This window comes from Balaenoptera acutorostrata, chromosome 19, assembly GCF_949987535.1.
Source record: "Balaenoptera acutorostrata chromosome 19, mBalAcu1.1, whole genome shotgun sequence".
Taxonomy (NCBI): domain Eukaryota; kingdom Metazoa; phylum Chordata; class Mammalia; order Artiodactyla; family Balaenopteridae; genus Balaenoptera; species Balaenoptera acutorostrata.
Genome location: NC_080082.1, coordinates 1,460,748 through 1,484,213, shown reverse-complemented (window position 1 = coordinate 1,484,213; position 23,466 = coordinate 1,460,748). Strand labels below are relative to the sequence as shown.

Here is a 23,466-nt window from a genome sequence, read left to right as displayed (position 1 = left end):
GGATGGATGGATGGGTGGATGGATGGGTGGATGGATGGATGGATGGTTGGATGGATGGGTGGATGGATGGGTGGATGGATGGATGCATGGATGGATGCATGGATGATGGGTGGGTGGATGGATGCATGGATGGATGCATGGATGATGGGTGGGTGGATGGTGGGTGGATGGGTGGGTAGATGGATGACTGCATTAGCCAGGCATTGTGCCGAGCAGCAGACACAAGAGTGAACCCTTCAAACTAGGCCCTGTCCTCCAGGAGCTTCCCACCCAACTCAGGAGGCTGAGTAACCCAGCTGGAGAGGTGGATGGAGGACTCCGGGCACCAGGAGTAGATGCTGCCCCGCGGCAGGATGGTAAACTCTCCGAAGCACGGTGTGCTGGGATGAGAATGCCGTGTGGACGTGTAGTGTTCGAAGGTTCCCGTGGAGACAGGCATTTGGCGTCCCGGTGGGGCCTGGCCCCCAGTCACAGTCTGACTCCTCCACTGTCCACCTGGGTCCACACCTGTGCCCCAGGCCTCCAGTGTTCACCGCTTTCTCTGAGTCCTCACGGCTCTGCCAGGAGCAGGGCGCGTGGAGAGGGGGGGGGGGCACGCCTGCCTCACGGCCTCACTCTGCTGTCTCTGGGGCCCTTAGTCCGTGCAGGCCCACTGGCAGTTCGTCACCCTCGCCGGGCTCTTTTCCAGGTGGGGAAACAAGCTGGGCGGGGGGTGGGGCGGGGTGCGCCCAGCGTCACATGGCCAGTTAAGCTTCCCCGGGCTCTGCTGATTCTCTCTTCTGACCAACCGGAGGGGAACAGAAAGACCCCATAAAAAGACCAGTTCAGCCTAGGAAGATAAGACCGTAAATGCCAACCCAGCCAGACATACCAGAGCTCAAATATGTGGAAGATACGTAGAGATCAGGACACTCAGCTTTTACAAGGTCCAGACGCAGGGAGGGGAGGGGCGGATGGGGTCAGGGAGCTTGCAGGCTGCCTGTGGAGGGCACACTGGGCTTGGGGAGCAGCCCCCAGAACAAGGCACAGGTGCCCCACGAGTGCATCCCACTTCTCTACTGTGTGAATCTCTATTTATCATCTTGATCAGGGACCCCTTCTATTTTGCAATTATTATGAATTAATAGCTTGGATTCTTTTACTACCCTTGCACTCTCACAGGTGCCCAGTTTGGACCGTACATTCTCTTGGTCTGCGTAGAGGCCCAGAAGGGACCGCCCACTGCCCTCACCGTGCTGAGGGACCCTCCCTCCAGAAAGCTTTCCTCCTGGAGCTGACAGTGCAGTGTCCACGTGCTGTCAGGTGGCCCAAAGCTCCCTGGCAATTCTGGGATCCTTAGAAAAACAGTTGGAATTTTTGTGGTGGTAGTTGTTTTATAGGATAACTGTTCTCATGTTTTTATGGTGGACTTTTTAAAATATAAACAAAGGTAGCAAGAAAGGCATCCCGAGCTCTTGCCCATCACCCACTGCGATGGTTACTAACACCTGGTGACCTGCCCCCATGCTTATTCTTGCTGCATTTTCTAAAGCAAATGCCAGATGCCGCGTCATTTCGCCTGTGAAGACTTCAAGAAGAGCAGTCAGCCCTTCAGAGGCCAGACAAACTGGCGCTCAGCAGCAGGGGCGTTTCAAATGGTGTGTTAGTGAGTTTCCGATGTGAAGGGTTATTTGCCTTTTTAACCTAAATGAGAACGAATCGGAGGTCGTCCTGTCGCTCTATCCCCTTATGGTCTCATCCCCTTGGGCCCTCTCGGCGAAGAGGCGGAGAGAAGGAGGGCTGGGCCTCAGAAGCTATGGGGCTCCGGGAGTGTGGACAAGAACAGTTTGGAAATCTCTGGTGCAGGATGCTGCTTCGCAGCCCACGGGGGGCAGGAGGCATGTGCCAGTGTGTGAACAAATGCACTCAGGGGTGGTTCGTTTCTTCTCAGCTGGCAGGTGGGGGACAGTGGGAAGGAGGCTCAGACCATGGAGAGAGAGGCGAGGCCGGGTGGCCGAGTGAGGAGAGAGGTAACGAGCAGATCACTGGGCGCGTCGGGCCCCTCCAGAGAGCCAGCGGCTGACCGAAAACAAAACTGACACCCAGCAGGGTCACCTGTGACCGCCCCACCCCCACCCCCATGAGGTTATATTGGTCAGGATGCTTTTCAGCTACAGGGGACTAGAACTCAACTCAAAATAGGTTAAGTAAAAAGGAGACTCTGTTGGCTCACATAACTGGGTTATGCAGGGCAAGCTTCAGGCATAGCTGGATCCAGGTGCTCAAATAGTGGCATCAGAATTCAGTCTAATAGGACAAGGGAGGGTCAGCCCCACCAGAACCACACGCTCACAGTGGAGGGGAGGTGGTTTCCCAGAGGAAACCCACAGAGGTGACATCTGCAGGTGCAGGAAGGGTCCAGGAGTAGAAATAAGGCAGAACAAGAAGGGTCAAGTCCTGAACCTCGGGTGCGGCCACAAGCAGGATGGGGATTGCAGACTGGCAGCCCCGGGTCAGATCCACCTTGTGTATTTAGTTGGCCCCAGCTGTTTTTAAAACCATAGAACTCCACAAGGATATCCAAGCTTCTGGTGGAAACCCAAGAGAAGCATCCACACTGGGCCCATCATGCCGCCAGGAAACAGTCAGCTGGGCCCGAAGCCCCCGCTGGCCACGGTCCCCGGCATTCCCTATTGCCCACCCCCATCGCACCCACTTCACCTGTGTTCTCGCCCCGCCCCTTTGGGCATTTGCATCTGCACCTCAGGGGCTGGAGGGGATCTTGGGTGGGAGAGGGTGAGAGAGGGTGGGCCTGGGTCCCCAGCCCGGTAGCATGAACAGGAGCAGAGCAGAGTGTGTGGGGGGCCCTACAGGCCCCCAGGAAATGCAGACAAGGTTTGGAGTGTCGGACAGTGAAGACGAGCCCCTCCCAGCCGCCCCAGCGTGGCCACACTGTCCTGGCCGTCGACAGCCCATCCAAGCCCTGCCGGCCCGCCCCACGGCCCAGGCCCCAAACGCCCTCCAGCCCGCAGCTCTCGGCCCCCGAAGCAGAAAAGCCCCTGCACTTTAACAACTCAAGATGGTTCCTGCATTCTTCTCCCGCCCACCCGCGCCCCGCCAAAGGCTGATGCGCGGGTGCACGCGCGCGCGCGCACACACACATCTTGGCAGCTGGCGAGCGCTAACGTGGCTGAATTGCTGTTGGGGACTTTGAAGGAAACTAATTAAAAGCAGCTGAGATGTGAAAAGCTGGAAGGTGGCAGGAGCCAGGGACAACTTTCCACGGGGCTTCAGAGCTGGCTCACTGCCACCGCCAGCCATGGTGCCCAGCCAGGCCCCGCGACAGCCCGGCCTGGCCAGAGGACACACCAGCCAGGAAACTGCGCATGCGTGGAGTCCAGAGCTGCGTTTCAGCGGTGGGGGGGGGGGGTTCGGGTGGCGTGGGGGGGAGGGGCCGGCATGGCTGCTCACCTCCGGGCCTGCGGGGGGGCGGTCCTGCCCCTCCCTGAAGGTGCCCTGCAGAGCCTCTGGGGTGCAGCCCCCCTCCCCCAGAGGAGCACCTCACATCCCGCATCCCCTATCCCCCACGGCCGGGGACCCGCATCTCGCGCTCAGCAGAGGGGGACGGGCTTCCTCCGAAGGTGCCTCTTGGACTCCGTTCATCATCAAAGCGATTTCTGCTCTGTCAGAAGCTCGGGCACAGATGTTTAAAAAGTGAGCAGGCGAGGCCCTGTCAGTCCCCTCCAGTCCCCTCCACAAACTTCCAGAATCCTCTCCGTGTGCACGGGTCCGGTGCCTAGACGGCTTCCGTTTGCTTTTTACGAGACAGGTTACACCGCGTGCGCCGTTGGTACCTCGCTTCTTTGTTGGGGCCGCACAGGGTGGGCGTCTCAGCCGCAGCCCACTGGCTCCCCGTTAATCTCCAAGACGGCTCCCCAGGGCACCTGGGGGCTGTGACACGGTGACCGAGTCCTATGGATGGCATTTTGGGCTGCCAGGTTGCTTTTCTATTATTTCCTCCAATCTTTTCTTAAAATTAGCATAAACACATTGTTTTAGGGATAAAAAAGATCAACAGGCTGTGCCTACAGGCTTGGAGGCGGTGGCATCTATCAGTCGTCCCCTGCAGGTGCCCGAGGCCAGCCTGTCGGGATGGCGCCCAGCCTTCGCTCTCCAGCCTCTGTGACCCCAGCGGGAGCCAGCGGGCAGCCTCGGCCTGGCAGGTGGCAGGGCCTTGGGGGGCCGGTGTCCCTGGGCAGACGCGGCTGGCCCAGAGCTGCCGGTGTGTGTATGCCAGTGCATGTGCCTGAACATGTGCGTGCACACCAGAGTTCCCCACGTGCATGTGCACACAGATGCGCGCATGCACACTGCCTGCCTCAGAGCCTGCCTGGGCAGGAACGTTGTGGCAGGCACGATCTGCTGGACGCTTGGGGCAGGGGAGGGGCACAGACTGGGAGGAAGTCACCAGGCCCCCGAGAACCAGTTCAGCCGAGACACCACCCTCCCAGCGGAGCCCCGGGGGTGGGCAGGGCTGGTGGTGTCATACCCATTTTTCTGATGGGGAAGTGGGGTCCCAGAGAGATGTTTTCCTAACATCACTTTTAAAATATCTAAATTCATCTCTTACATCCAGGCCTGTCTGTGCATCCTCCGGGCAATGGGAGAGGTGAATTAGTACAAAAATAATAATAATGAAATAATAGTTTACATTCACTGAAGCATATAATGAGCTCAGTGCTTTACATACACTGTCTGATGTAACCCCACAGACCCTGTGAGGTAGGGACGATTGTCAGACCCATTGACAGGTGGCTGAATGGGGCTCGGAGAAGTTAGGTCAGTTGCCTGAAGTCACAGAGCAAGGAAATGGTGGTGCATGTGCTCTGACCGCGACACCACACGGCCTCGGTCCCACTCTCCTGAGAGGGAGCTGAGTGGCCTGGGCCCCCAGCTCGTGAGCGGGGCCAGGACCCTTCTCTCTGGGGTCCACCTGCCTCGGGCTGCCGCTCACCCCACCTGCCCCTACGGACAATGGCCAGGGCGGGGTCCCTGGTCCCATACTGGGGAGGCTACAGAGCCCCCAGGTCAAGGGCAGGGTCTGGCTTTCTAGTGCGTGCAGTGGGGCTCACTCCCGCTGCCTGGGAGACAGCCAGGGGACCGACCATGGGGACACGCCAGCTGGGCAGGGAGTGGGACAGCACATTGCCTCCCCTTCCTCTCCCGTCAGCTGGAGCCCATGGCAAGCATGTCCTTCAGCCCCTGAGGCTCTGGTCCCCTCATCCCAGAGCACTCCCAGGTCAGGGTTACCCCAGGTCATGGCCACCCCCGGGTCGGCGTCACCCCTGGAGGGTCACCTTCCTGCCAAAAGCCATGCACTGCCCCGTCCTTCCCTACTCTATGTTCTCCCCACTCAAGACCCTCTAACAATCTGGGTCTCCAGTGGTCCCTCCTAGCGAGATGAGAAGCCCCCAGCGGCTTAGGATGGCAGACCACGCGTGGCAGGTCCCTGTGCCCACGGCCCCCAGAGCTGCCACGCATGCTTTGGGGAGAGACTGGCCCTGGTGATTTGCCCCTCCAGGCTCATGGCAGCTCCAAGACCTCGGCTGGGCACGCGGTCAGACACAGGCAACACCTGGGCTGAGGCTCCCCTCCCCCCACAGCAGGGAAAGCGGAGGACAAGCGCTGGCTGCCCGTCTCAGCACCTGGGCTCCTGCACTCGCTCGCTGCACGGTGACCTCGAAAGCCACGTGCCTTTCTAGCCTCAGCTTCCTCACCTGTAACGCAGAAGAGGGAATTTACAGCCGCTGAGCAAACGCTGTGGGCCGGGCGTATGACACCTGGCGTCTCTTTTAATCTCACCACGATGCTGGGAGGTAGGGATTGATTAGCAGGGTGGCCGGCAAACTGTTTACGATGTGTGCTCCCCTCTGGTCAGATAACGGAAGAGAGAAGCGCACCGTGCTTTGTTCCCTTTTCGCCTTGGTGGCCCGGAAGCGCGGAGCTTACTTTGAAACTCCTATGTGGTTTTTGGCTTTTGGTTTCTGTCTTGACCACCTGTGGTGTAGGCATCATTTTTCCTAAGCCCCCTTTAGTCCGTTTCTGGAGCAGCAGTACAAGCTTTACAGAAACAAAGGGGAATTAAAGCTTGAGGACAGAAAGGGGGAGGCCTGTTGCCATCAGGCCAGTGTGAGGGGACAGGCCTAAAGAGAGGTCAGGGTCACAGACTCCAGGGGGCTCCGAACGGCTTTGCCAGCCCCCAGAAGTCATTCCAGCAGATGCTCATTTAGCACCAACTCTATGCACAGCACTGCCCTTCCGGAACCTTCTCGCTCCTCCATGTCTCTCTCAGGCCCCCTTCCGGTCCCCAGGGTTTGGCTCACACAGGCTTCCTGGACGGGCCTTGTCCCCTCCAGTCCCCGCAGACCCTTGCTGGCTCAAGGCCGGCCCCCCTCCACCACAATCTCGAAGGCCAGAGGGAGAGGACTCCCCGGGTCGGGCACCCCGTGGCCATCAAGGAAACACATGGTCACAGTGCCTTTTCGGTCCCTGCAAAGTATTCCACTTTCTTCCTTTCTTCCCTCCTTCTCTCCAACTGATGAAAGAAAAACAGCCAGAGGGCTGGGGAGGGAGGGACGTTCCTCGGGTCTCCGCCAGTGCCGCCCTCGGAGGCCAACAGAGCCAGGGCTTGTCTGGGATGAATATCCGCGTTATTCGGGCTGCACCCCGTGGGGCCTGGGCCCCTCCCTAGCCAGCCCTCTGCTTCGGGCCCCTCTGCAGGGAGGAGAGGGGACGGGGGCTTCGCCTTCCAGGACCACAGCGTGGGTCGTGCCTCCAGAGACCCCCAGAGTGCGGTCCATGGAGGTCCCCCCAGGAACCCTGAGCTCAGGTCAGTGTGCGGGGAAAGGACATCCCCGACCTCACTGTGGCTCAGTCCCACCCGCCCCCCCTGCAGCTCTGCAGGTGCGATGTCAGCGCCCTGGGGGACGCCGCAGAGCTAGCCGTGAGATGGCAGGATGCTGGCAAACAGAGTGGGGGACAGAGGAGGGGAACGCGAGACTGTGGAGTCTGAACTCACCCGGGCAAAACTGGCGTCTGTGATGGAGGCTGGCGGCCTGCCTGCGTGGGGAAGCCCCGCAGGGGCAGTGGGGACACAGGGGTCTTCAGGGCAGCGTGCTTCCTCTTACGTGCTGTGTGTGCGTGTGTGTGTGTGTACACATACGTACGCGCACGTATATGCTGTATACACGTGTATATACATATTACACGTGTATATACATATATGAATATATGTAAATATGTGCTTTTTTACGTATGATACACTTCATGATGAAGTTTTTTTAATATTTATTTACTTATTTATTTATTCCTTTGGCTGTGCCGGGTCTTAGTTGCGGCATGCGGTATCTTCATTGCCACGTGTGAGATCTTCGTTGCGGCATGTGGGCTCTTAGTTGCGGCATGTGGTGGGATCTAGTTCCCTGACCAGGGATTGAACCCAGGCCCCCTGCATTGGGAGCGTGGAGTCATGGAAGTCCCTGAAATTTAAATTAAAACTGGATAAAGCAGGGTGAGGAGATAGCAAGTCCTGGGGACAAGGTGTTGAGGTGGACCCGGTGGTCAGAGGTGCCCGCTGAGCGGCCAGCCTGTGGCCAGAGACGAGACATCCGTGGCTGTCTGGGGAGCCCGGCTCTGGGCAGAGGAGGCCGAGGTGAAGGCCGTGGGTCGGGTGTGCGAGGGCTCCGGGCAGGGGTCTTGCTCTGGCAGCTGCTGGGAGAAGGCAATGGGGAGGTGGTGACGGGTGCAGGAAGGTGACCGCAGTGGTCCAGCAGGTGGGAGCAGGGCCACCGAGGTGCAGGTGCCGGGAGGAGGTCAGACTCTGGATGTGGTTGAAGGTGGAGCCGACGGGAGCTGCTGATGGATTGGATGTTGGGGTGGAGAGGAGGGGGGACAGCATGACCCCAAGCATTTCGGCCAGAGTGGACTGTTCACAGAGAAGTGGACAGTTGGTCAAGCCGCGCTCCCTCTGGAGGCTCTGGGGGAGGGTCCCTCCTGCCTCTTCCAGCTCCTGGGGCTCCAGGCATCCTTGGCTTGTGCCACATCCCTCCCGTCTCTGCCTCCATCTTCACATGGTCTCTCTTCCGTGTCTGTGTCTCTCCTTTCCTGTCTCTTGTAAGGACGGTGTCACTGGATTTAGGGCTACCCTAACCTAGGATGACCTCATCTTAAATCAATCACCTCTACAAAGACCCTATTTCCAAATAAGGCTGCATTCACAGGTGCCAGGGGTTGGGACTTGGTGATATCTTTGGCGGGGGGCGCAGTTCAGCCCACAGCACCCCTGTCCCCCGCCCCTCACACTGCCTGGGCAAAGGCGGACTCAGGGGGTGGAAGAGCCACAAGCAATGAGACACAGACTTGAAGGTGAATCACTCCTGTTCGGACTCTCCAAGGAGGTGCATTGAGCTGAGGGGTCCAGAGCCCAGGCAGCCGACACGGAAGGTCTAAGAGGAACGTTCCAGGCACGGGGAACCTCAAAGCAAAGGCCCCAATGTGTGTGCGTGAGCTCGAGGCTTTCTAGAAGGCCCAGGAGGCAAGGCCCCGATGGTGCAGGGGCTTATGGGCCAGGGTGGGACTTGATTCCAGTACCAGCAATGCTGTGGGGCATTTACAGGGGGGACATGGCCCCACCTGTGCTTGCAGAGACCCCCTGGCTGCTCTGGGGAGAGGGAAGTGCAGGGGCCACCAGGGAAACCAGGGATGGGGCACCACAGTCACCTGGCAGGAGATGGTGGCCTGGTCCAGCGAGAGGGGGGCACCAGGGATGCAGCCAGACAGAGGCCAACCCAGGTCTCCGGGCCCTGCAGCTTGTCGGCTGTGTGTTCATGGGCAACTGTCTCAACCCCTCTGGGCTTATCTGCAGAGTGAGGATGAAGTTCTCCTGCTTGTCACACACTGGAAGGGACCCGGCCCCCCCCCTTCCAATGTCCTGGGGATCTAGCAGGCCGCGCCACCAGCCAGCCCTGCCCTCCCCAGGGAGGGACCCCACCCTTACCAGGCGGGCGGCTGGCAGTGGATCTGGAAAGGGCGAGGCCCGCCTGCTCGTTGTGGGTGGTCAGGTGATGGGCAGTGACAGGCAGCCGCTGGCATCTGCCACCCGGGAGGAGAGCCAGAACGCTTCTGTCCCTGCTGGAACCCAGGCCAGCCTCAGGCCAGGAACATGCCTGGGTGGGGGCCTGGCTCAAGGCCACAGTGCTCAGCTTGCCCCCTGTCTGCTTAGCCTCCCCCAGCCGGCCCTCTCTGCAGCCCATGCAGCCTGCTGTGTGACCTGGGGCACGTGGAGTAACCTCTCTGACTCGTAGTGAAGGATTTTCCCACTCCAGTAGGGGTTCCGGGAATCCTAGAACTTTCTAGGATACCGCAGGCCTTCACCAGCCGTGGCGTCGGGAGACCTGTGCTCACATCCTGATTGCCCTAAACTGGGCCTTGTGGGGTGGGGTCCGTGTCCATCCTGTTCTGTCCACTGTCCTGTCCCAGCGCCTGGAGGGGAGCCTGGCCACCAGGTGAATGAGTGAATGAGCGGTTGGGTGAACCCGGCCCCCCCTCCCCGCCGTGGGCCCAGTCTGGGAGGGACCCCGCCCAAAGAAACGTCACACGAGACCAGCTACAGGCCCGTCGCCCCAGGCGCTTCGGCCCACAGTCCTTATTTTGTCTTATATTAATTTGTTGCCAGAGTTTCAAAATGGGGAGATTTCACTTTAAAACCTAGATTTCTGGCTTTTCCTGAAAAATCAGAGAGCTGCCTCTGTGCTGGATTTCCTGGCTCGAGCAGCTGCCCGGCAGGCGGGGTGGGCGCCAGGCGCTCATGCAGCCGTGAACCCGTCAGCGGGAAGAGGAGTGGCGGGCGGGCGCCAGCAGTCCGGCCCCCTCCTCCTCCCTGAAGAAACACGTGCTGATCCGGGCAGGGTCCCCGGCACCGGGGGACACAGAAACACATAAAGCTGATGAAAAGCTCTGTCCACGGGGAGAAGCGGCCGAATAGGCGTGTCCGAGCGGGTGGGGCCGGGTGAGAGCAGGGAGGCTGCCCCACCCGGGGGTGGGGGGGGTGCGAGGCAGCAGCAGCGGCACAGGCCTGGAAGTCTCGCTCTGAAGCCCTCCTTCCTTCCTACGGCCCCAGAGGAGGGCGGACGGGACAGCAGGGCGCTGAGCAAGTGAACAGACAGTAGACGAGAGGCTGGGACGGGGCGGCCTCCAGGAAGAGCCCTCGCTGCCCTGGAGGCCCGGCGGCCCTGTCGTCTCCAGCACCGGGCTGCGTGGGTGAGCGCCCGCCCCGTCGGCCTGCAGCCCCGCTCCGCTGGCTCTGCGTTCACCCTCCAGGTCTTGGTTTCCCCTTGCACGCAGAGCTGGTGGGCGCCGTGATGGGGGGCTCCCCGCCCGGGCCCGGGGTGAGGCTGCCGGGGCCGGGGTGGGTGCCTTAGCACAGGCATGGCTCCGTCCCCACGCTGCCCCGGGCCCTGTGGCCGCGGCCTTGGCTTTCCCATCTGTGGGCAGTGGTGCCCCCTGCAGCCGGTCCCGGGTGAGCTGTGGGGACAGCGGGCCCAGTCCAGCCACCCCCCCCCCCCCCGCTTTGTGTTCTAGGAGGGGAGGTGACAGGCGCCGTCAGGGGAGGAAGCGGCAGGGAGGATGCCGGAGGGGCCTTGGTGAGCCGGTGACACTGAGCTCTGGCAGCGCGAGCGTGAGGGCTGGGGTTGGACAGTGGGGCAAGCTGGCCCTGTGGCGGGAAACGGGCCGGAGGCCACGGGTGGGGCCTCTGGCTCCCTGCCCTTTGTCACACCTCATGTCCCTGGGCCCGCAGTCCCAAGCGTCTCCAGGAGGAAGGGGGGCTGCCCCGCCTGGCCTCCTCCCCCGGCCTGCGTGCCCCCCGCTACCCACAGGCTTCACCCCGCTACCCACAGGCTTCTACACACAGGCTTCACCCCAACAAGCCGAGGGCTCCCCAGACGTGAGCACCTGCTGGGCCTTGGGAGCTAGGAATGAATGTGGCCAAAGGTGGCCGGCCTGGCCCATTGGACAGCCTGGCAAGGAACAGTGAGAGGGAAACACGTGCTCCTCCCCCGCTCCCCCACGTGCTCCTCCCCCGCTCCAGCCAGAGGAGCCCCCGGAGGCCCCACGAGGCTGCTAGGGCCACAGAGCCGGGGTCCAGAGCCAGGTGGGAGCGAACCGGCCAGGAGGCACAGGAGGGGCACGGCAGCAGGGGCGAGGCCCTCGGGTGGGTCAGGGCTGTGATGGAGCAGGAGAGAAGGCCGCCAGGCTGCAGGGGGAGGGCGGCCTGGCCGCGGACGCACCTCCACCCTCCTGCCCTGTGGCCTCCCGCCCTCTGGAACAGCGAAGCCTGGAGGACGCCCCAGGGAGGGCAGCCATCCCCGCTCCTGGGATCTGGGGCTCTTCGGAGCCAGGCCGCTGCAGCCAGAGGTCCAGCTCGGCCCCTCCCAAGCCCGGGTCACCGCCCACAGCAAGGGCGCCCTCGGGGTGCTTCACGGGGGGACTCGGTCAGCTGGATCAGGCAGGCCCGCAGAGAGCTGAGCCAGGCCCTCAGAGCCCAGCTGCCCAGAGACTGGCCGAGGCTGCACTGCCAGAGGACAGCCTCGCAGGAAACACCAGGGGACAGTCCTGTCCAGGGCCACTTCCGGTTGTGTGGCTGTGGACGGATCACATCCCCTCCCAGAGCCTCGGTGTCCCGTCTGGGCACTGGGGTGATGGCAGACGCCCCTTGCAGCCGAGGGCGCCCCTGCCGCGTCCGGGACCCGCAGCAGGATTCCAGCCCCTGTGTCCCTCCCAGGATGCGGGCCTGGCTTGTCCGTGGAGGACGAGGCAGCAGGAGAGTGGCCAGAGCGGGGCGCCCGTCCCAGCCCAGCACAGAGGAGCCCGGCCCCTACACGCTGAGCCTCAGTTTCCTCATCTGCAACCGGGGCTGAGTGCCTGCCTGCTTCCCGGGGGTACAGCCCTGAGTGCGGCAGGCGGCAGGCGTCTCGTCGGACCGATTGCCCGTGATGCCTTGCCTGGCACACGGCCCTCCCCCAGGCCCCCAACTCAGAACCCCGAGTGGGAGGATTCACTGATCTCTGGTCCTGAGGAGGTGAAGTCATAATCACTTTTAATTGAGAAAAGAGGCTGATAGGATTCTGAACCTGACGGGACAGTAATTAACGCAGCCAAGGAAGCTCATTAATCTTGTCACTCAGGACATAGCTCGTTAAAGCCCGCCATCCCCAGGTCCCCGCCGAGCACAGTGACCTCTACGTGGGCCCCCATTTCTCATGTGGAGGTCTGCTCGGGGCGAGATGAGCCGCTTCCAAAAGCCAGGAAGTTTCCAAACCCCATCCGGGGGTCTGTGGGCGCAGGCTGGGAATCCCACAGCCATGTCCCAATTCATTTACCTGCCGCAGCCTTAGCTTCCTCTCCTGTAAAAATGGGTCTGATATGCACCCCGGGCTGGCTGGCAGGTGAGAGGACTGCCCGGGACACCCTGTCCTGAGGCCTGGAGGAGCCGGAAGCAAGCCCGGCCCCAGATAAGCCCGCAGAGCACGCGGGGAGGCCTGGTGCGTTCCGGGCTCCCCAGCCCGACTCTGCAGCGTCCCCACCTCTCCCTCCTCCCGCCTGGATCCCAGCTCTTCTCTGTCACACGTCAGGGTCACAGGGTGACAGCGTGTAAACTTCCCTGCACACTCTGACCCCAGCCCAGGCTTCAGACTCAGGCTTCAGACCCAGACTCGGCCTCTGGGCACTGGTCCTTGGCCTACCCTGGGCAACAAAGGTCTGGAGGTCCCTCTCTCACCCAAGGGTAGTGGAGCCAGAGAGGGCCACGGACAGAGCCACTCCAGATGCCAGCGCCGTCACGACGGTGGCTGCAGGACTCCGTGTTGAACGGTTGAAGTGATGGAGGACAACTTCGATGTTTGTAATCAACAGTCGAGTGTGGGTCGTTTGGGGGAAGCGACGGGGCAGCGTTTCCCACAAAATCAAAATCGCACGGAGCCTTGAACACCGTTCACCCTCCAGGGTGTTCCCAGCATGACCCGGAGCCCGAGGTCCAGGGCCCGCTGAGGCTGGGGTGCTGGGCTTCCTGCCTTTCTGCTGGGGCCCTCGGGTGGGGGGAGGGTAGTTACGGACAGCAGGGGTTCAGGGCTCCAAGAGGAGACGTCTGCTCCGGACAGAGCCCAAGGCCTGGGTCTGCAGCCGTGTTGGGGGCCGGCTCCAACCTAGGGCCCGAGCCGCCTCCACCCTCCAACGTCCCCTCCGGGGCCCTCAGAACCCCTCCCTCTCACCTGCCCTTTCCTCCTCTGCGGACGGGATGGGGGCTTGTGTAGCTGGAGCTCCGAGACAAGGGCAGGCCTGGGCGCTGTTGGTGCTTTTCCAGACCGCCACTCGGCATTCAGAGTGGTGTCTCCCTTCCGCTCTCCGGGAGGCCGGGGCTGGTCCCACCGACACCCCAGCTTCTGCTGTCAGCTGACCTGAGCATCGCTGGGCCGCTGCCCTGGCCTGGCTCTGCCACTGTGTGCCCTTGGGCAAGCCAGTGCCTTTTCTGAGCTGCCACTCCTCATCTGTGAAGTGAGCACACTGGACGAGGTGCCCCCAGAGGTCCTTGTAGTGGAGTTCCGAGGCCAAACTGCCCACTGGGTGAACCTGAAGAAAGTGCCCCGTCCACCATGGCTTTCCGAGTGGCTTCCATGAAGCCACCGTCCCAGGTCCTCACAGCCCCCTGCCCTCCACGCCCTGACCAGCCTGCCCCAGACGAGCCGCCTCTTGGCTTTGGGACAGTCGGCTTCGTCCACCCCGGACTCGGCTGGGGGTTTCCCGGGGCTGCTGAGTCCCAGTATCCTCCCTGCACACGGGATTCCAGTGGTCCCTCTAAGCAGGGGAGAAGGACCCTCCAAGGGCCAGGTGAGGGGCAGCCGGAGTGCGCTAGGCTGAGCTTGGTACACTGCTACCCTCAAGGGCGTGAGACGTGTTCCCAGAACGCCTTGCCAGCACACATTCCTGGACGCGGGCGCTACGTGGAGAGATGGGGAGCCCCAGGGCATGGTCTCTGTACCTCCATGCCTGCCTGCCCCGGCAGCCCCCCCCCCCGCCCGCTGGCCGCTGTGCGCGGAGCATCCCCGAGGCCTCCTTTAGAAGCGAGAGCCAGAGGCAGAGAGCGGGCAGCCCCTGCACGGCCCCGGGAGGGGTGTGCGGGTGTGGGGCATGCGTGTGCGTGTGAACGTGCGTGTGCGTGCGTGCACGTGTGCAAATCAGCGTGTTTGGGCATGCGTCTGCACGTTTGTGGATGCGCGTGCCTGTGGGCACACGTGTGTGCAGCTGTGTGTGCTGAGGGGGAACTGACCCTGCCCTGCACACCGCCCCTGCTGGCTCCCCAGACCTGGAGCCCCAGGTTTGAAGAGGACCCTCCTCCCTGAGGGCTGGGCCCCAGGCTCCCCGATGCGTGTTTCGTCCTGTTCTGTGGCATTGTGTTGAGGGGTCGGGGCACGCCCCCTTACCGACGGAGGCCGCAGTGCTTCCCGAGGCGCCTAGTGAGGAGGTCGGCAGCAGGGCTGGGCAGACCCGGCCCCTCTCCAGCCTGGGCCGGACCCTGGGCGGGAAGGGGCAGAGAGTGGGGCCTGAGCCACTGCAGCCTGGGCCCACCTCGAGCGGCAGCTGTGGGGAGGGGGCACGGTGCGGCAGTAGGCAGAGGGCAAAAAAGGACATCCCCCAAGCGACTGACAGACGGGCCCCGTGGCAGAGGCTGTGCTAGCCCCCAGGCAGCATCGGGGAGGCTTCCAGGGCAGGCAGCATCGGGGCTGCCCCGGGGAGGAGGGAAGGAGGCATCCAGGGAGGGCCCGGCCCGTGCAGGTGCCTGGGCAGGAGCACACCTGGCCCGCGGCAACACGGAGGGTGGCAGAGGCGAGCAGGTGCCCGGGAGAGTGGCGGCAGGTGAGGGCAGAGGGCAGCGGGGTGGGAGGGCCCAGGCAGCCCAGGCGTAGACCTCTCGCAGGTGGGCACTGAAGCAGGCGCTCAGGGACGAGGGCGCAGGATGCCCCGCGGCCCCAGGCAAGCGTGCGTCCCCGGCGTCTTGACCTCCGCAGACTGTGCCCCTTTCTTCCTCTGAAGTCTCCGGTCTCACTCCTCGGCCCTTGCCTGCTCAGCCTGTGTGGGCCAGTGTGGTCACTCCCATCCTGCAGTTCCGGCACCGAGGCCCCTGGAGAGCTGCTGGGGTCCAGGGGACCAGAGAGCGCCGGCCAGCACAGGTGTCGGGGACGGTCCCTCGCGGGAGTGGTGGCCAGGCGGGGATCCTGCCTTTGATTTCTGGCAGCCCTCCTGATGCCAGCCGGCGGTCAGCAGCGCCGGCAAGCGCGTCCCGGATCCACATGGGCCTTTGGGATGCACCAGGCGAGCCACTGCCACCTGGGGGCTGAGGTCAGGGAGCGGCTTCTTGGGCAGAGCCCAGGCGTGGACAGCAGCCCCGTCTCCTCCCATGTCCACTCTGCCCCAGACCGTTCTGCACCCCCGGTTCCATCCTGTGCAGCGTCCGCCGGACCCTCCAGGCCCTGCTTGAAATTCCAGGGCTCCCAGCACCCTCAGAGTTAAGGCCCTGGTTCTGCGTCGTGTCCAGAGTGAGGGCGTGTGGTGTCGGCAGGTTGTGGGGTTTGTTCTAGGAGGACTCGGCCAAGATGTGGGTCGGGAGCCTTTTCACACCCTCCAAATGTTGGTCTCAGAGGAACACGAGGACGGAGGCGAGTGGCCGGTACCCGGCGCTGGCCCTCGGCGGCTTCCGCGGGCGACGGGTCCTGCCTTTAAGCACGAATCCCGGCCACCCCCGCGGCCGCCTCCCTGTCAATTTCGAAGACATCGTTTTCTCCCCACGTGCTCCTCTTATCTCCCTCCTGTTAAAGGATCTCAAATATGCACCCCGATAAGGCGGAACGCACCCCCGCTTCCCGGCCCCGTCCAACGCCAGCCTCCACTTTCCCCCAAAGTAATTAAGATAAATGCAGCTGATAATTTGCCTGGTATTCTTAAACAGACCCTCGGGCCATATCTCAGATATAATTTTACCTGCAGAGGTTTATCTGAGCGCTCGGGTAACAGATAGTTTTTTAAGCAAAGCGGCAGCTTTTGAAGCGAAAGGAAAAGGGAATATTTGTAAAATAAATGTCAGAACGAGCCGCCATCACAGCCCCTCAGCTCAGGGTCAGCCAACGGAGACCCCGCGTCGTCCTCGGCTGCACCGCTCCGCTCGCTGCCCGGGATTTGGGGCCGTCACTGGGCTGGCCAGGAAAGGGGCAGGGATGGGCTCAAGGGATGGGCTCGGGGTACCGAGAGAGCGGGCCGGCGGGGGAGGCTATGGGTGCAGCCGCGAGGGCCGGTGCCCACGGCTGCGCCCCTCACGCTTTTCCAGCCACGCTAGTCACGGCTGACCGGGAGCGGAGGCCCCTGCCTGGCAGAGCTGGCACGCAGGGCGCCCATCGGGGCGCGGGCCGGCGGGGGAGGCTGGACCAAGCCACAGGCCAGCGCCCAGGGAGGCGCAGCTCAGGGGACTCGGCCAGGACGGGGCGTCAGCGCAGTGGGCCGGGCTGGTGCCTCCCACTGTGGTGGGGAAGGCAGGGTCTTGCTCCAGGCCCTTCTTCGGACAGGCTGGAGTCCCCCGGGAGCCTCGGTTTCCCCATCTGCACCTGGTCCGGCTGGAGCCGAGTTGCCCGTCACAGCCTGGGCCCACCCAACAGCGCTTACGTCTTGCTTCCTGATGGGCGTCCGGGACGGGGGGCGGGGGTCTGGGGTGGGTGTGTGTGTCCACGGCACCCCTGACCCGCCAGTAAAACCCGCGCTGGCCCACCCCCTCGCCAGCACCGTGCACTCACCGCCCCAGCCTCACCGAGCCTCCCACCCGGGATACCCGTCCCCGACGCTGTACCAGAGGGACCGCACCCGAGGCCCGGCCACGCATCGCTGAGGGTCACCTCCTCACACCCGAGGCCCGGCCACGCATCGCTGAGGGTCACCTCCTCACAGGGGCCTCTCCGACCCCACATCCCCGACCCCCTCAGCCAGACCCCTTTCGCTCCCTTTGCCCCGTTCACGACCGGCTGCTGCGAGCTCCGTCCTAACGGGCGCCACGATGCCTGTGCCTGCCCACACCCCTCTGGGGCCCGACCTCCCCTCTCCAAGCCTCTGTTCCCGGCTGTAGCAGGGCTGAGCGCCGACCTTGCAGGGAGGCCATGAGGTCGAGGCGGTGTCCACCCTGTCCTCTGTGGTCCGTGCTGTTGCCTCGGCGCCGTCCCCTAAAGCTGTGAGCTCCTCGGGGAGGGACGGCTGGTGAAGGAGAGGGGACAGCAGCCTGGGCCTGCCCCTCCCCGTGCCCTCCTCTGCACACCCGTCCTGTCACCCAGCGCCACGCCACACACGGGCGCCGCCAGGCCGAGGCTGGGGTAGAGCAGGTACACAGCCCACCCTCACGACTTCATCCAACCCTGAGCACCTCCAAGAGCCCTGGGGGCTAGGGCTTCAGCACACATTTGGGACAAAGTCAGGACAGGACGAGGGGACGAAAGGGCAGACGCCTCTACCCGACTGGGCCGTGCGGCCTCGTTCTCTGGCAGGATGGGAAACGGAAGGCTGGCCCCTGCCGGTTAAGAAGGTGCAGCCCCACCCTGCTGAGAAAGCATCATAACAGGAAAATTAAACCCTCCCACGTCTGGGCACGTCAGCAGCAGGGAGGCCGAGGAGGCCGCAGGGCAAGAGCGAGGTGCTGGCCGGGCCCCCAAGCGGCAATGTCACCGGGTCATAGAAGATGGGGGCCAGGGCGGCCTGAGGGGTAATCAGCTCGAGCCCCTCGTCTAGAGCTGGGGAAACTAAGGCCGGGGGGCCCAGAGCTCTGACCAGACAGGGCCATCTGTGTGCTGAGCTGCCCAGTCCCCCGGTGTGGGGGGAAAGTGCCACCCCCGAGGGCTCCCGAGATCATACCTGCTTCGCAGGTGGACACACACATAACTGGGAGGGCTTCTTGGAAGAGGTGGGCTGGAGAGGAGCCTGGAGGAAGAGTGACCACATTCGGAGCTAACATCTGCAGGCTCAGTGCATGCAGGGCCGCGTGAATGATTTGCTGTTCCATCCAACCTCCTGGCCACAGCCCTTTGACACCAGAGCTGTGATCACCCCATTTTGCAGCCAGGAGGTGCCAGAGCCAGGATTCAAGCCCGGGCCCAGCTGACACCCCGCCCCCCTCACGGTCTCCCTGGAAGTGGATGAGAATCGGGAAGGTGGAAGAGGAGGGCACGGAGAGGCCCCAGCTGAAACGGGGCAGGTTGAAAGGGGAGGTGAGGGCAGAGGGTCAGGAGCAGAGGCCGGACACTGTACAGGGCCTGGGGTCCATGGGGAGGGAACACCGGAGGGCAGGGGCCCAAGGCCCATGGCGGGACGCCCCTTACCAGGAGCTGCCGCCCACACCCCAGCTGGAGCCAGCCAGCACCACCGCGGGCTTGAGTTACCCAGAGGCTGGGGCCAGGTGGTGTTTCCCAGCGAAAAGGAGACGCCTGAACTCGTGGGGTTCCTGGGGGCAGGCCGGGATCTGGGGGATTGGATCTCCCCTCTTCAAAGGGGCCCCAGGCCTGCTGAAACCCACACCAGCCAGCACCAAGGGGCTTTGCCAAGAGCCTGGGCAGGGGCGGGAACCCGAGACCCAGGCACACGCTGTCCCCAACCTGCCCCACAGTCTGAGCACCCAAGATGGGCCCTTGTGCCCCCCGAGGGGCAGCCAGCATGGGGTGCTGCCAGCAGAGAACGTCAGGCCCACCGTCCTGGGACAGAGGAGAGGGGCTGACGGAGTGGCTGAGCTCCGCCCACAGGTCAGCACGTGGAGGCAGGGCCACCCCAGGGAGGAGAGGGGCCCCGAGGCGGGGACTGAGGTGCAGAGCCACTTTGTCCTGCACGGGGCAAGCGTGGTCCCCGGCGGCCTGCCTCACACCCCTACGTGTTCACTACATGCTGTGTGACTTGGACAAGTCACACAACCTCTCTGAGCCTTCGTTTCCTCATCCATAGTTCCTATTGACTTTTCACAGCAGAGGCAGAATCAGTCGCTCACCACTGTGTGGCCAACGCCTGGCCCATCATCCAGCAGAAACGTGGAGATCCCTGAATGAGTGAGTGAGTGAATGAATGAATGAATGAGTGAATGAATGAATGAATGAGTAAATGGGAAGCTGCAGGGAAGGCACAGCCCTCCCCAGGCCTCGGCCTGCCCACCTCCGGGTAAGGGCACGCGTCCCGCCCTGTGACGCCGGGACTCACTTTAAGGCCTTGGAGTCTCCGCATTGTCAGGAGGGATGCAAGTCAGTACAACCCCCAGGAGTTGTCCCAATAGTTCCGTAAGGCTGTGTGACACACAGCAGCTTGAAACAATGAACCGTTATACACCGTTTCCGTGGGTTCAGAATTTGGGCGTGTATTCTGTGTGTTAGCCGCGAGTCGCCACGTCCAGCCCCTGTTCAAGGGGAGGGATTTGGGCTCCACCTTTTGGAGGGAGGAGGATGAAAGAATTTGTGGCCAAATGTTAAAACCACAATAGTGCTTAATTTGACCATCTCTCTCCAAATCACAAACGCATTTGCCCTTGACGGTGCCAGTTCTTCTTTGGGTTTATCCTGCTGGTCTCACTTACGCGTATTCGTTGCTCTGCTATTTGTAAAGGCCCAAACAGGACAACCTAGCGTCCACCCGTCCGGAGGGATCTGGGTATACGAGTAGCCATTCCGCAGAACATTCCGTAGCTGCGTGTGGGTGGAGCAATGGGCAGGCAGACGTCAGCCAGGCGTCGCTTTATGAGGTTCTGTGGGATTACCTCTGAGATTCACCGTTTAATGCAAAAAGTACAGTGCGTGTAGTAGACTATCTTTTATTGAAGAAAGGGGGGAATGGGAATATTTATTCATATTTTCTGGTATTTGCATCAAGAAACTCTGGAAGGAAACACAAGAAGCTGCCCCGTGTGCTAACCCAGCAGGGCAGCGGAAGAGGGTCCATGGGCCGGGGGAGCCGGGAGGGGGGAGACCTCTCACTGCAGAACTTCAGCCACAGGAACGTGTGATCTATGCACACGAAATACCACGACAAGAAACGTAAGATCACCATCAGCCCAGCGGGAAGGCGACCAGCTGACCCCACCCCTGCAGGGCTCCCCCACCCGCCGGGCCGGGCTGAGCTGCCCGCGGGCCTCCTGCGGTCACCCACCTCCCCGCAGCCCGCGTCGGCTTCCTGGGGCTCCGCCGGCTCCATGTTCTCTCCGGGCCCCGCCCCCCCGGGGTTCGCGGCCAAGCACCAGATTGATGCTGACATGCTTCCCATTTTCTTTGCAGCCAAGAAATCCCCATCCCCGTGGAAGCTGCACGGCGACCCAGCTGAGGGCCGACTCCCAGGTGCGTAGAGGGGGCCGCTGGAGTGGAGACTGGCGGGCCGCACGCGGCCGGAGCTGCCCCGTCCCCACCCCGCCACCCGGGTCTCCTTCCGTCTCGCTCAGGCAGTAACCGGGGGCTGCAAGCTGCCTCCCCGGAGCCACCTCCGGAGCCGAGTGTCAGGGCCGGCACTGGCTCCGAACCGCAGCCCTGGGCCGGGCTTGTCACCTGACGCTCTGTCCCCTGGCCAGCTCATCAGGCCACTCGGGCCAGACCCCTCCTTTCCTGAGGGGCCTGCAGCACAGCTGATTCAAACCAGCAAATGAGCCTCTTATTCCTGTTTTCAGACCCTGCCCAGCCTTCCGCACAAGCCGCCCTACATCTGCTTTGTGCCCATGAGCAGGACAGGCCTCGGGGGGTGACGGGACCTAGCGGTTACGGTATTAACAGGGAAATACGTCGGTTCCCCCCCACCACCGTCTGCTAAACACCCCGTGAGGAGCTTGTCCACTGCACTCTCTAGGGGCCAGCATCAGTCCCAGGGCGTGGGTGGAGACCCCGAGCCCAGCGGAGGCGGGGGAGGGGCCGGGGGATCAGGACCAGGGCCATCGGCCTCCCAGGCCCGAGCCCCGCCCACCCATCCCTCTCAGGGGGCACAGTTCGGAGCCTGGACCTGCGGGGCCTCCATGGTGTCTGACAGCTACTTGGGCGTGACCGGCCACCCCCAGAAAGCTCCAGAAGCTGTGGGGAGGCCAAGCCCTGGGCCCTCCCCACTCCTCACACCAGCGCCGGGGCAGTGTGTGTAGGGGTGGTGAGGAAGGCCCCTCTCAGGGACCCTTGCACATCCACCCACCTGGCCCCTGGGCTTCACTACCTGGCAAATTCAGGAGCAGAGGCCCCACAGACCAGAGCCCGCCCTTGCTCCTTCCTTGCTCTTTCCTTGCTCTTTCCTTGCTCCTAGGGAGGGGCGGACACCAGCCCCAAGTGGGTTCACAGCCCCTGATGCCTGCCACGCAGGAGTCCCCTCCTCTGACCCTCCAGGCCCTGAGTTAAGTCCCACCTAGCGTGCAGTAGGTGCTCCCTGCCCACTGCCCCCCATGCCCAGCCTCTTTGGGTCGTCCAGGGGCTCCGAGCCAGGGTCAGGTCTCCACAGCTGTGCTGTGTCTGCTCCCCTGGACGCTGGGCATGGGGCAGATGTCCAGAAGCGCCGTGTGAACCTGAACTTGAGAACAAGGGGTCAGCCCCCATATGGGGCCTTTCCACCAGGAGCAGCTAACTCACGGCTGCTGGAACTGAAAGGACCCTTCACACCAGCAGGTCCGACCATCCCCCTCCGCCGATGGAGAAGGGGGCCGGGAGGTGGGCAGTGCTCCTGGCAGCCAGGCGGCTAGCCCACCACAGCCTGTGACCTCGGCCCTTGAAAGGCAGCAAGGCAATCCCCGAGTCCTGGCTCTGAACGTCTCTGCCTGAAAGAAGCATGAGCCACTGCTGCTTGCAGCTCAGCGGCCAGAAGGAGCCATGTGGCCTGTCCTGCTTGCAGCAGGACACACAGACAGTCCTTCCACAGGGCACAGCGGACTCTTGGGTCATGATGCAGTCTCCCCGCCTTGAGCCCAATGGGGAGCCCTCTGGGCAGAGCCCGGGCTTCTGGCATTCAGAGTGACGAGCGTGCGGGCCCGAGGCCCCAGGTGCCCAAGAGCAGGGGAGGGGCACCTGGGCTCGGGGCTTCCGCTCCTCCTTAAAAACTCACGCGGGACGGCCCAGGTGACCCCGACAGACCCCGACTCTCGTGTGGCTTCAAGCAGAGCGAGGGAGAAGCAGCTCAGCAGCCCGTGCACAGACGGGGACACGGCGGCCCAGGAGGCGCTGGCATCTGGGGGAGCCCCTGCGTGCCAGCGGCCGGCCAGGCTCTGTGCATTGTTGAACCTCAGGACGGCCCTGCGAGGGAGGCTGTTACCATCGCTACTCCGAGGGCGTGCAAACCCACTTTCCCCAGCCCTGGGCGCCTACCGTGCGCCAGACTCCAGGCCACGGGCGCGGGCAGAGGAGCAGATGCAGACTCGCCCGCAGGGCCCAGGCTCAGGCGGCAACAGAGCGAGTTGGCAACCACCACCCCCCCCCCCCACCGAACAGCACACGTCCCACGAGGGGCTGATCCAGAGTTGGCAGAGGGTCATCTCTGCAACAGCCCCGCCCGGGGGCTCCCCTGGGATACCCATTTCCCAGGCACACAGTGACTAAGGGACTTGCCCCAGCGGCGTCACAAGGGGCCCGCCCTCCCCTTGGCCCCCACAGCTCTCTCGTGCGGGGGCCGTCCTGGGGGCCCCGGCTGCTGCTGCCCCTACACCGAGCACAGCCCGGCCCTGAGCAGGTGTCCGGACCACGTGTGGCCCAGGCGAGCCCAGAGACAGGGCCGCGTGGGGCTGGGAGGAGGCCCCGCAGGACCCCCCAGTGCCCTTCACTAGCCGTGAGGTCTTGGGCGAGTTACCCACCTCCCTGGGCTCCGTAATCTCACCCGTAGATCAGCGATGACAGCAGCGCTCCTGACCTTTCGAGCCACTGTGAGGACCAGGGGAGTGGTTGGGAAGGGCTCGGTGTCCTGGCCCGCGGCGAGGGCCCGGAAGGAGCTCATGCTACTGCTGCCGCCATCATTTATTCATTCAACAGACTCCATCCGCGAGCCCTGCCCCAAGGGCTCTCAGTCCACCTATGGAAAGGGAAGCTGAGGACTTGCCCCGGGCCGTGGAGCCCAGAGGAGGGGGGAGGTCTCTACCTAGGAGGGAGGGCGCCCCCAGGCTGATGGGATGGGGAGGATCCAAAGGCGGGGCTGGCCTGGCAGAGGAGGGGGCGGCGGTGGGGCGACGTGGCACCACTGCTGGCCGGCACCGGAACCATGCCCAACCTGGGTCAGGAAGCCTCTGCCACGACCTCAGAGCTGGTGGCCTTAGCACGGGGCTGAGCTCCCGGGACTGTCTGGGGAGAGCCAAGAAAATGAGTGATGCTGACAGCCAGCCCCGGGATTGCTCTGTGGACGAGACCCCCGGAGCCGCTAGGGGGATGGGAGTGG

General features: G+C 63.1%; 1 protein-coding gene across 4 annotated transcripts in view; it reads left to right on the top strand.

The window, feature by feature from the left end:
• The window catches only part of ZNF469 (zinc finger protein 469), a 264,223-nt gene that overhangs the window by 220,787 nt on the left and 19,970 nt on the right, over positions 1 to 23,466 (top strand). For all 4 annotated transcript variants that reach the window (XM_057533761.1, XM_057533759.1, XM_057533760.1 and 1 more), the window contains one exon: positions 20,364 to 20,423. The gene's annotated coding sequence lies outside the window, so the exon portion shown is untranslated. The remainder of the gene's footprint in view (positions 1 to 20,363; positions 20,424 to 23,466) is intronic.